At 35.3% G+C, this 14,013-nt stretch overlaps 1 protein-coding gene across 1 annotated transcript in view; it reads left to right on the top strand.

The window, feature by feature from the left end:
• Positions 1 to 3,470: 3,470 nt before the first annotated feature.
• Positions 3,471 to 14,013, top strand: part of LOC106084854 (uncharacterized) — a 125,620-nt gene continuing 115,077 nt past the window's right edge. The window contains exon 1 of the mRNA XM_059361453.1: positions 3,471 to 3,577. The gene's annotated coding sequence lies outside the window, so the exon portion shown is untranslated. The remainder of the gene's footprint in view (positions 3,578 to 14,013) is intronic.

Raw genomic sequence — 14,013 nt, 5'->3', positions numbered from 1 at the left:
AATGCGAATCGTAACGTAACAGTGAATGATGAGCGCTATCGTGAGATGATATTCAACATTATTTTGCCCAAAGTGCCAGAGCTTGACGACTTGCATGACATGTGGTTTCAACAAGACGGTGTCACATGCCACACAGCACGCGTAACAATGAACTTATTGAGAGGCGAGTTCGATTTTCTCGATATTTGGCAGGAAGGATTTTCTTATAACTCCCGACATTACACGTGAATTTCATAAAAATCGGTTCAGATTAGGATATAGCTCCCATATATATGTTCCATCGATTTACAGTAATAATGCAATAAAATGGTCATTTGTTACTCGATTCTCTTTCGAAATTTTGCAGGAAGGATTTTCGTATGACTCTCAATATTACCGGCGATTTCCATAAAAATCGGTTCAGATTTGAATATAGCTTCCATATAAGTGTTGGTCCGATTTGCAGTAATACATCAATAAAATGGTAATTTGTTGACCTATTCTCTTGAAATTTGGTAGGAAGGATTTTCTTATGACTCTCAACATTACCGGTGAATTTCATAAAAATCGGTTCAGATTTGGATATAGCTCCCACATATATATGTTGGTCCGATTTGCAGTAATAATGCAATAAAATGGTCATTTGTTAACCGATTCTCTCTCGAAATTTTGCAAGAAGGATTTTCTAATGACTCTCGACATTACTGGTTAATTTCATGGAAATCGGTTCAGTATTAGTTATAGCTCCCATATATATGTTCGTCAGATTTTGGTTAATTTGCAATAATGTTGCCATTTGTCAAGCGTAGTTGGTACAGTTTGAACCTATTTTTGCTCGCCGAGGTCCATCAAAAATGGTTTAGAATTGGATATAGCTCCCACATTGTACTTATAGGGTAGGTGTAGGGTATTATACAGTCGGGACCGTCCGACTTTTGCCCTTCCTTACTGGTTTTATTTTGTATTGGGTTGCCCAAAAAGTAATTGCGGATTTTTTAAAAGAAAGTAAATACATTTTTAATAAAACTTAGAATGAACTTTAATCAAATATACTTTTTTAACACTTTTTTTTTAATGCAAGGTAAAAGTAACAGCTGATAACTGACAGAAGAATGCAATTACAGAGTCACAAGCTGTGAAAAAGTTTGTCAACGCTGACTATATGAAAAATCCGCAATTACTTTTTGGGCAACCCAATATATATATATATATTTTTTATTTTTCATTTATTTTTTTTAGTTTTCATTTTATTTTTTTTTTAAATTTTGATTTTGATTTAATTTTTTTTTTAATTTTCATATTTTTGTTTTAATTTTTTCTTTATTTTAAAATATTTGTATTTGTTTTGTGTTTGTTGGTCCTTCCGTTTCTTTTTATTTTATATATTGTTTTTATTTTTATTTTATATTTTTTTTTTATTGTATATATTTTTTTATTTAATTTTTTTTTTTACATTTTGATTTAATTTCATTTTTTTTTAATTTTCATATTTATGTTTTGATTTTTATTTTTAAAATTTTCATATTCTGATATTTATATTTTTTTAATTTTATTTTTTAATTTTATTTTTTTTTTAATTTTATTTTTTTTTAATTTTTTTTTTTTAATTGTTAAATTTTTTTTAGTTTACACAAAATTTTAAATTAATTTTTTTTATTTTTTATTTATTTTATTTATTTGTAATTTTATTTCTTATTTATTTTATTTATTTATAATTTTATTTCTTTTAGTTTTAGATCTTTATTTTTTTTAATTTTTATTTTTTTAAAATTTTATTTATTTAGTTTTTTTTTATTTTTATATATATTTTTGCATTAATAATTTTTTTTAGTTTTCGTCTTTTTTATTTTTTTTTTATTTTATTTTTATTTTATTTTATTTTATTTTTTGTTTCTTTTTATTATTTGTTTTTTTATTATTTTTTTTTCTTATTTTTTTATTTTTTTTTTATTTCTTATTTTTTTTATTTTTTATTTTTTTTTTATTTTTTATTTATTTTTTTATTTTTATATTTTTTAAATTTTTTATTTTCTGTGTTTTTTTTTTTTAATTTTAACATTTTCGTATTAATTTGCTTTTATTTTAATTTTTTTTTTTTAATTTTTAATTTTTATTTTAGTATTTTTTTTTATTTTTGTTATCCTTTTTTTCTTCCTTGCTCATATTTTATCTTTTAATTTTTGTATTTATTAATTTGGCAACTTTTTCCCTTTTACCTCAATTTTCCGGGCCGTTTTAATCTTATTGAATCAATTTTTTTTACCGTTATGTTAAAATATTTAAATATTTTATGATACCCAAACTATGAGTTGAACGACAAATCTTTGGTGTTGTCTTGCCGCAATTAAGCTTTAACTTGCTATTAAGCTTTGGCATCTGGAAGAGCTTTGGCATTTTTTTTACTTCGAAAGCTTTTATGGTGTTTATTATCTCTCAGTTCTCTTACACTATTTGTTAGAGTATATTTTCCAGAGATATTCATTTACTTTTGTTTACACTCTTACTTCAAATGCGTATGTGTTTGGTTTATCTAAAATTAATTTTGTTTATTTTTCATGTTTTTCCCATATTTCAATTCATTCATATGTCTTACACTTTGCCAAAATGTTAAAATACTATTGTACATGGTAAAAATGCTCTCTCACTCTCACTATCTCTCTCTCTTCCTCTCCCTCTCTTTCTCTCTCTCTCTCTGTCTTTAAAAGTGCTCTCGTCGTGTTGTGTGGGTTTTGTTGATGTTCTGTAGATCTTTCTCTCTCTCTTTCCCTCCCTCCTTCTCCATTTCCTACAATTTGCATTTAACATCCTCATGACGTCACTTCTTGCAGTAAGCACACCATACCTAACACACCCGCCTATGAACTGTCATGTGTCGTCAAAATGAACTTGTAAATGTTGTTATTGTTGTTTTACTTTATTGGGGTGTTGTATGGAGCCTTTATATTAAATGCATTGGTGCTGCGTGCGCATCTTTGGCTAACAATAAATGATGTTCATTGTGATGTTTTTATTGCTACTTGGCTAGTGGGTGATGGGGTATAACTTGGGTGAAAGGGAGATTTATATAGTCTTGAGTACATTTTCAATGTTTGTTTATAAATTTCAGTATATATATATTTTCTGTATGTTTATATTGTGTGTGTGTGTGTGTCTGGTTTTCCCTTTTTTTTTTAGTTTAACTTTTGCGATTTCTTAGTTTCGAAAAAGAAAATGAGTAAAATAGGACTGAGAGTGAGAAGGAGAGGGATTTTTCAAATGAGAGTTTTGTGTTTCCTAGTAGATCGTGAGATTGTTTTTTCCTTAATTTCCATTGTAGAGGTTTTTATTGGCTTTTGAGTATTGGGTTTTTTTTTTTTGAAAACACCTTTTCCGAAAAGTGTTTGCGTTTTCTCTCTTTTCTTTCTCTCTCTCTCTCTCTTCTTCAGCTTTTTCTTCTGGCCTTTTTTTTTGCGGCATTTAAGAAATTTTCTGCTTGTTTTTCGAAAATCTTAAATCAGACGAAGATCCGAATCTTCATTAGACGGTTGTTCAGAGTCGTTGGTCGCGGTGGTCTCTTCTTACCGAAAATTAAAACTTGTATCTCTGAGTTTTCTATTCTGTAAATTTTTTTTGGATTATTATTTTTTTGTGTGTGTTTTTTTTGCTGCTGTGAACTAAAAGTAGTGCTCGTTGTCGTTTTGAGAATTTGGAACAGCTTCTTCATCATTTCAAAGACGACAACGAGGTGTGTGTCTGTTGTTGTTTTTTTTCATAACACCACCTAAAAAAGGAAAAGCAACTAGAAGAAGACGTGTGAATTTGAAAATATTAAGGAAAAAAAATTACTATTAAAATAATGATAATTTTCTTCAACTCAATAAAGTGAAGTGAATAGTAAAAAAATAGAAAAAAATTATAATCGTAAAAAAACAGAAAAAAATAAATAAATTATATTGCAAATCTCATAAAGGGCTTTAAAAACCTAGAGAAATGAAAACAAAATTTAAAATTATAAAAAAAAAAACGAAAAAAAATTTATTAAAAAAAGTTGAAAGTTAAAAAATAAAAAAAAAAAATTAATAAAAAAAGTTAAAAAATTAAATTTTTTTTTAATAAAAAGAATTAAAAATTTTTTTTTGAAAAAAAAAAATTATTGAAATAGTTTCCGTGCTTTTCCTTATAAAAATTCTATATAAACAAAATACCAAATATTTTTTTTTTTTAATTTTTCATAAAATCTTCTTTGAGGAAAAATTCAATTCAGTTTTTGCTGCTGTGTTTTTTTGAAAATCTTGTTAAAAAAAAAAATAACGCAGGCGGCCAGATGTTGCGAAATCTTGTACTAAATTCAATTTCTTTGTGCTTGCCTTCGGGGCAGTGTGAGTGCGTCCATGTGTGTTTGTGTGTATGAGCGTCTTAGATTTTCCTGCTCCCCATACATATAGACATTTCTACATAGTACATTCAAGTTTTAAAGATTTTCATGATGAGAATTTAAAAATAACAACTATTTCAGGTGTACTCTGTTTTAGTGATGCTGATGTTGTTGTTGTCGTTTTTAGCCTATGGAAAATGAAAATGATTTCCTTGTATAAGTTGTTGGTGTATTAGCTTTTTTTTCTAATCTTCGGGTGTTGCGTTTATTTTCGTAGGGGATTTTATGGAAATGTCGGGAAAATTTATGTGTATTTTGGGTTACTTAAATAAGTGGTGATATAACCCAGAAAATAAAACAAAACAAAAATAACAACAACATTTAATTTTAAAGCATTAAAAAAAATAGAAAACGAAAGAAAAGACTTATAGTCGCTGACAAAATCGTGGTGGTCAACATAGTGTTTTGATTTTTTTTTTTTTTAATCTACTACTTGCCAATATTTTGAAAAAGTAGCCAAAAAATCAGAACAACCATTCATGCTATCAATTGTGTGAATTTTCAATAAAAAACAAAAAAAAATCAACTTGGGAAAAAAACATGGCTAAAGTGCTTTAAAAATACTACTTGAAAAAAAACAAGATATACAAAGAAATTTAAAAATAAAAAAAAAAATAAAATTTTAAGAAAAAAAAGGAGAGTGAGCGCTAGCAAAAAAAAACAACAACTATTTATTTACTTGAAGAAAAATCAAGAAAAATAAAAAACAACAACTCAAATTCAACAACAAAATTTATTTGTCTACGTCTTTCCGTTGTTTTCTTTCTTCCTTTACTTTGATATCATACGGTATGCCAAATCAAAAAATTAGAAAAAATCCAACAACAATTATTTTAAAACAAATGAAAAAAAACTTATATCGAAAGAAGTGTGCAGAAAATCAATACATTAAGCAAAGGCCATAATTTTTGTTAAAAAAAAATATAAGAAAATAAATTAGCAAAATAAACATCTAATTGACTTTCTACAAATAAACAAAATATTTAGAAAAATTCCTAAAGTTAACAAAAACGAATATAGAACACATTGTGTGCCGAAATTAAGTACAAAATAATGGAATTTTTCAAAACAAAACAGTGAAGAGGCGTTAAGTTCGGCCGGGCCGAACTTTGGATACCCACCACCTCGGGTATATATGTAAACCACCTTTCATCAAAATCCGGTAAAAATTGCACACCTTATGTCCCATAGCAGTTATATCGAAATATGTTCAGATTTGGACCAAATACTAATTACTATACAAGTCATTGTTCAATTGTGTATAACAAAATATTGGTCTTTTTAGAAACCATATCTAGAAATAAACCGATCTAAACCATATACAACATGGATGTAGAAAAGCCTAACATAAGTCAATATGTCAAATTTCAGTTAAATCGGATTAAAAATGAGCCTTTTTTTAGGGCCAAAACTTTAAATCGAGATATCGGTCTATATGGCAGCTATATGCAAATCTTGATCGATCTGAGTGAAATTGAAGAAGGATGTCGAAGGGTCTAACACAACTCACTGTCCTAAATTTCATCAAAATCGGATAATAAATGTGGCTTTTATGGGCCTAAGACCCTAAATCGAGTGATCGGTCTATATGGCAGCTATATCCAAATCTGGACCGATCTGGGCCAAATTGACGAAGAATGTCGAAGGGCCTAACATAACTCACTGTACCAAATTTCAGTAAAAATCGGATAATAAATGTGCTTTTTATGGCCCCAAAAGCATGAATTGAGAGATCGGTCTATATGGGAGCTATATCAAAATCAGGACCGATCTGTGCCATAATGCAGAAGTATGTCAAGGGGCTTAACTTAACTCACTGTCCCAAATTTCAACAAAATCGGATAATAAATGTGCCTTTTATGGGCCTAAAACCCTAAATCGGAGGATCGGTCTATATGGTGGCTATATCGAAATCTGGACCGATGCGGTCCAAATTAACGAAGGATTTCGAAGGGCCTAACACAACTCACCGTCTCAAATTTCAGCGACATCGGGCAATAGATGTGGCTTTTATAGGCCTACAACCCTAAATCGAGAGATCGGTCTATATGGCAGCTATATCCAAATATGGACCGATCTGGGCCAAATTGACGAAGAATGTCGAAGGGCCTAACACAACTCACTGTCTAAAATTTTGAGCAAAATAGGATAATAAATGTGGCTTTAATGGGCCCAAGACTCTAAATCGGAGGATCGGTCTATATGGCAGCTATAACCAAATCTGGACCGATCCGGGCCAAATTAACGAAGGATGCGGAAGGGCCTAACATAACTCACTGTCCCATGTTTCAGCAAAATCGGATAATAAATGTGACTTTTATAGGCCTAAGACCTTAAATCTTAGGATCGGTCTATATGGCAGCTATATCCAAATCTAGACCGATCTGTGCCATAATGCAGAAGTATGTCAAGAGACTTAACTAAACTCACTGTACCAAATGTCAGCAAAATCGGATAATAAGTGTGGCTTTTATGGGCCCAAAACCTTAAATTGAGGGATCGGTCTATATGGCAGCTATATCCAAATCTGGATCCATCTGAGTGAAATTGAAGAAGGATGTCAAGGGGCTTAACATAACTCACTGTCCAAAATGTCAACCAAATCGGATAATAAATGTGGCTTTAATGGGCCTTAGACCTTAAATCGAGGGATCGGTCTATATGGCAGCTATATCCAAATCTGGACCGATCTGGGCCTAATTGACGAAGGTTGTCGAAGTGCCTAACACAACTCACTGTTCCAAATTTCGGCGACATCGGACAATAATTGCGCCTTTGATGGGCCTAGGACCCTAAATCGGAGGATCGGTCTATATGGCAGCTATATCCAAATCTGGACGGATCTGGGCCAAATTGACGAAGATTGTCGAAGTGCCTAACACAACTCACTGTTCCAAATTTCGGCGACATAGGGCAATAAGTGGGCTTTTTATGGCCCAAAACCTTAAATCGAGAGATCAGTCTATATGACAGCTATATCTAAATCTGGACCGATTTGTCCCATAATGCAGAAGTATGTCAAGGGGCTTAACTTTACTCACTGTGCTAAATTTCAGCAAAATCTGATAATAAATATGGCTTTTATGGGCCTAAGACCCTAAATCGGAGGATCGGTCTATATGGCAGCTATAACTAAATCTGGACCGATCTGAGTGAAATTGACGAAGGATGTCGAACGGCCTAACACAACTCACTGTTCCAAATTTCGGCGACATCGGACAATAAATGCGCCTTTTATGGGCCTAAGACCCTAAATCGGAGGATCGGTCTATATGGCAGCTATATCCAAATCTGCACGGATCTGATCTAAAATAAAGAATAATATCTACTGGCCTAACACAACTCACTGTACCAAATTTCAGCAAAATCGGATAATAAATGTGGCTTTTATAGGCCTAAGACCCTAAATCGGGAGATCGGTCTATATGGCACCTATATCAAGATATAGTCCGATATAGCCCATCTTCGAACTTAATCTGCTTATGGACAAAAAAAAGAATCTGTGCAAAGTTTCAGCTCATTATCTCTATTTTTGAAGACTGCAGCGTGATTTCAAAAGACATGTCTAGATCGTCCTGGATTTTTACGCTGATCAAGAATATACCTTGAAGGATCAGAAATGGATATTTCGGGGTGTTGCAAACGCAATGACAAAATGAATATACCCCCATCCTTCGGTGGTGGGTATAAAAAGTGAAAATGAAATGCAACCACAAATGGTTTATAATAACAATACAAAAAATCTAAATATTATCTGCAAATGTTTCTCCAATAAAATTTTAATTATCTTGCTGGAATTGTATGGAGAAAATTCGAAACAGCATAGAATTTCAATGAAATGCTTGACTTTGAAGCCATAATAATGACATCGTAAATTTAGGCATATAAACATTTAGTGCAATGAAATTTTTTAATTTCAAATGTATTTCGTATTTTCGAAATCGGTAACATGAAATAGGAAACATTTTCCCTAGCCTCACAAATCAATTACAGACAAACATTTGTTATAGGCATGAATTCTTGGTAATAACGAACTTCCTGGTTGGCTTAATTGGTGACTGGAAGGTGTTCAACAGTGTTCTATTCCTTGCACGATTTGCAATAGGCCAGTGGCCAGTCAGCACTGTGATAAGTCTAGATATACTTCTTCTGTTCAGGCTGATCAGTAGCGCTGAGCGCTGATGGTTGCTTCCTTGGTACACGACATGCCTCAGTTTCATCCCACCTGATCTCTGCTAGTCTAACATTGCACTTGAAGATGCCTCTCTTATCGAGTTCCAGCGTCGCAATGTGGAATAGGCTAGGTTAGGTTTAAGTGTCAGTCTGCCATCAGACTCACTTAGACGTTTTCGTCCATTGTGATACCGGAGGAACAGAAGAAGGAAAATGCCTTCTAGTTCCTACCGTTGAACCATCCAGATTGCTTTAAAAAGCCCAACAACTTGCGAATGTTCACATCCGCTAAATCAGATAGGTTCTCAAAAAAATGAGAACCTAAAATGCAACTCCTTCTGACTGCTAAGGTGGGACACACACACACACAGAAGGTGTTCTATGCAAATGGAAACTTTGCCCATGAACATTCCACTAAGCATCAGGGCAAACTTCTCACATATCAATGAGTGCAGTTCGATTCAAGTTGAAGCTCAATGATAAGGGGCCTCCTTTTTGTAGCCGAGTCTGAACGGCGTGTGGCAGTGCGACACCTCTTTGGAGAGAAGTTTTACATGGAAAAGTACCTCACAAATGTTGCCAACATTAGGAGGGGAAAACCACCGCTGAAAAATTTTTCTGATGGTCTCGCCAGGATTCGAACCCAGGCGTTCAACATGATAGGCGGACATGCTAACCTCTGGGCTACCGTTGCCTATAATCTCTTCTTCTTCGATGTCCTTACAGCTTCTGCAAAAGTCGTTGCTGACAACCTTTAATCTGTCAGCATGTTTTCCGATTAGACAGTGACCTGTCATGGCAGACACAATGACTGAGACTTTTGTTCCAGCCAGTGACAGCAAAGCGGTAGACCTCTTCAAGTCTAGATAAGGCCACATAGTTTTGGAATGCTCACAGCCCCCTCTTTGTGACCATCTCACATTTGATGTCCTTCGGGCCTGGTTCCGAAAACCTAGCTTACATGTCGCTAGAGGCATTCCCGTAGATTCCAGTATCCCTGGAATGTGTAGGGTAGTTCCTAGTCTTGCAAGCTCGCCCGCTCTACAATTCCCTATGATATCTTTGCGGCCCATCTATCATTCGTTGTCCTTTGGGGTTGGTCCTGAAAACTTAGTTTACATGTCGCAAGAGGCATACCCGTAGATTCCAGTATCCCTGAAATGTGTAGGGCGGTTCCTAGTCTCGCAAGTTGGTCCGCTTTACAATTCCCTGGGATATCTTTGCGGCTCATCTATAATTCGTTGTCCTTTGGGGTTGGGCCTGAAAACTTAGCTTACATGTCGCTAGAGGCATACCCATAGATTCCAGTATCCCTGGAATGTGTAGGGTAGTTCCTAGTCTCGCAAGCTCGTCCGCTTTATAATTCCCTATGATATCTCTGCGGCCCATCTTCTATCATTCGTTGTCCTTTGGGGTTGGTCCGGAAAACTTAGTTTACATGTCGCTAGAGGCATACCCGTAGATTCCAGTATCCCTGAAATGTGTAGGGCGGTTCCTAGTCTCGCAAGTTAGTCCGCATTACAAATCCCTGGGATATCTCTGCGACCCATGTATCATTCGTTGTCCTTTGGGGTTGGTCCTGAAAACTTAGCTTACATGTCGCAAGAGGCATACCCGTAGATTCCAGTATCCCTGGAATGTGTAGGGTAGTTCCTAGTCTCGCAAGTTAGTCCGCTTTACAATTTCCTATGATATCTCTGTGGCCCGGCACCCAGAACAGGTGAATTTGGAACTGTTAAGGCATCTCATTGAGAGATCTGCGACAGTCGCCGGCGTTTTTTGTGTTGAGAAATACGTTCTCCAGGGATTTAATGGCTGTTTGGCTGTCTTAGAAGATATTTATGCCAATCGTCGTAATGACATTATATCTTAGACATTCCCAACTTTCTTAATTGCAAGGATCTCCGCTTGATACACACTGCAGTGGTTGGGTAACCTTTTCGATATGACCACTTCTAGTTTTTCAGAGTACACCCCAAAGCCTACCTGGTCGTCTAGTTTGGAACCATCCGTGAAGAAGTCTATGTAACTTCTATTAGCAGGGACGGGACATCGTAGTTCCAATCGGTTCTATCAGTAATAGTCGTACAGTACTTTTTATCAAAAAGCGGCTGGGAGTAATCCACACTGCCTGGAACATGGGATATTGTATTAAGGATAACACAGTTTCCGTAGCCGCAATATGACCAAAGAGAAAGCTCCTTTAGCCTCATACCAGTGGTCGCTGCAATTTGTCTAGCCACAATGTCCAGAGGCATAAGATGTAGCAATAAATTCAGTGCGTCAGATGGTGTCGTCCTCAGTGCGACTATAATGCACAAACATGCTATCCTTTCGATCAGGTATTGAACTGTAGGTGGACTTTTGCAGGGCCGTCCACCAGACCACTACACCATATAGCATCATAGGTCTGACAACTGCAGTATATACCCAATGCATGACACGCGGTCAAAATCCCCAACTTTTGTCAATGGCTCTCTTGCAGGTGTTTAGGGCAAGAGTGGTTTTTCTTGCTTTTATTCTTGGATTTGAAGTTCAATTTCCTGTGCTGCAAAATACTCAGGAATTTTGCGCTTTCTGTAAATGGAACATTCTCTCCACTGTAGGCAACTTTTATCTCCTGCTGAAGAGAACCACTTCTGTTTTGCACGGATTTATACCTAGACCACTTTCGGTAGCCCACTTCGCAGTTGCACGCAGATCTTTCTGAAGTATATCTCTTAGAGTGCTGGGAAACTTTCCCCTTACCGCAATTGCCACGTCATCAGCATACGCGACCATTTCTCACATTTTTCTTCCAGAGACAATAATATTTATTGATATTGGCAATATTCCAAATTAGAGGAGACAGTTCACCTCCTTGAGGTGTTCCTCTGCTGACCCATCATTTTAGATCCACAGATCCCAAGCCAAGACATGCGCCCTCCGGGAATCTTTGCCCTAAGATATGTTTCGTCTTCAGCATAAAGGATGACAGACTAATAGGACAAAATCATGACCTTTGTGTTCCTCCATCCCACAGTATATCTCCCTAAGCCAAGGAATCAGTCTATCAGACGCAGCTTGTAATTCAGCCGGTGGTACATCATTAGGGCCTGGCGAGTTAAAGGAGTCGAAACTTTTTATCGTCCAAAGGATTTTCGGCTCAGACATAATTTCCTCAATAACCACCGACGAATGTATACCAAAGGCAACCTCTTCTGGCGCCACTGGAGCTTTTTTCGGCAAATTTGTATCAAAAAGTAGTTCTAGTGTTTCCTCACTAGACATTGTCCATTAATTTCTCTCATTTCTGAATATACCCCACCGTAATAGGGCTCGAGGACAGAATATTTCTTAGACTGCAGGCCTCAGATGTAACCTACACGGAGCTGTAGAATTTTAGCCAGGATTTGTTCTGAGCTCTTCTCAGCTCGCCCTTATATTTTCTTAGCTCTTAGTTAAAGATGTCCCAATAGTGTGGGGCTCTTGTGGCTTTCGGTCTGTTGAAGAGTTTTCTGCAGTCCTTCCCAACCAACCAGCCAGCTTTGGGGGCCACCATGCCGGTCGCCGTTTGCCCTTTGGCTTGGCACTAGGACATGCTGATACAAGCGAGACATTCAGGGCCTTCCCCACGCTCGTGTTAAATGGGGAGATCTATCGGTTAAAGATCTTCATCAGGGTTTCATTCGATTGAGGGCTTCGTCAGGATAAGTACGAATTCCCCCTATCACCTCACTGCATGCAGCTGCATGCACTGCAGTTGCAACTTCCCTGTATGGAATATTCCAAGATAATCAAGTATCTGTTTGAGTAATTCTGCACAGTTATTACAGTTTTGCAGATATACCTAATTCAGACACAATCAACAAGGGATAGTAAGGTTAAATAACTCAGCCGGCAACCCTTCTGCACCCGCTGTCTTATAGAATAATATAAATATTAATCTAGGATGCATAACGTATCTAACCATATCAGCAAAGCAGTCGTAAGAATAAAAATATCCCTCTTCTAGATGGTAATGTATTTTTACCTGAGTGAAATAAGAACTTAACTGATATAAAAAGGGGGGTTAAGATGTTTTTAAGTGCATATTACATCCTTATGGCAGTGCCATGATTCATCAAATCTAAACCCCATATTTGGTTTTATTTTTTTGAGGAATTTTATATATCAAAACAAATTGTGGGGAGTTCCTTTGCAACATCAAAAGGCAAACGAGAGACATCATCGTCTACATAATCACATCTCCATCAACGCACATAAAAGTCATCAGAACTTCCTAATTGTATGCCGCAGCCGCATGCCTTTAATATGATTGCAATGATGATTATGATTATAATGAAGTTGTTGTTGTGATGACGGTGTAGGCCGAAGCACAGTGTCTCCAAAGCAAAATTTATTGTAAAACAGTATTTCCTGTTTTGTTTTTTTTTTTTTTTGAGCTGCTAGAGGGCCCTTGACTTTTTCAGCCGCTAGAGGGAGCATTTAACGTCCAATTTAGTTGCAATTTTGCACCAAGTGTTTTGTAACAACTGTGCCAAGTATGGCTCAAATCGGTTCATAACCTGAGTTCCCATATAAACCGATCAGGAATCCTAACTTCATGAACCGCTAGAGGGCGCATTTATTATCTGATTTGGCTGAAATTTTACAAATTCCCAAATTTGGTCTAAATCGGTCCATGACATGATATAGCTCCCATATAAACCGATCTCCCGATATTACTTCTTGAGCTCCTATAGGGCGCAATTCTTATCCATTTTGGGTAAAATTTTCTATAAGGCGCAATTCTTATCCATTTTGGGTAAAATTTTGCACAATGACTTCTACTACACTGAAAAATAAAAACCAACTACCAAATTTGTATGTGAAACTTTAAATTCTTAATGAATTTTCGCATTGAATCGAAGACATTATTTGAAGTTGAAGTACGTAAGTAAGTCTCTACAAGAGACTTGACAGACAAAATTATTGAAATTTTGTTGACTTTCAACAAATTCTTTAGTTTATGTAGTTGTCATAAAAGGCGTACTCCTATGCCATCCATGACCAGCAAACCCCGGTAGGCCAAAAAAAATTTTTTTTTCATTAACCATTTTTTTAGAAAATTGGCATAAAAAATATGAATGTCGTCTTGAGAAAAAAATTTTTTTAAAGGTTTTTAAGTTTTTTTTTTATAAATTTAATTGATTGAGAGACTTGTTACTGTACAGAAGTATTTATTGATTTATTTCATTATAAAGAAGATGATGTCGGTTGGCTAGAGGATGCATGCAAGACTACCATACATGAGATCAATGAGTTCAATACTCTGCAGTACCAAAATTATTAAAATTTGTTTTTAAGGAAAATAATAGAGATTGACAAAGGAAAACCCGAGAGCAGCAGTAAAACAAAAGAGAAAAAGCAACGCGAGCCGAACAAAGGAAACAAAAACACCACCACCCAAAGCAAAGCACATGCGT

The sequence above is a fragment of the Stomoxys calcitrans genome, chromosome 2 (assembly GCF_963082655.1).
Source record: "Stomoxys calcitrans chromosome 2, idStoCalc2.1, whole genome shotgun sequence".
NCBI lineage: Eukaryota > Metazoa > Arthropoda > Insecta > Diptera > Muscidae > Stomoxys > Stomoxys calcitrans.
This window is presented reverse-complemented; position numbering and strand designations above follow the sequence as displayed.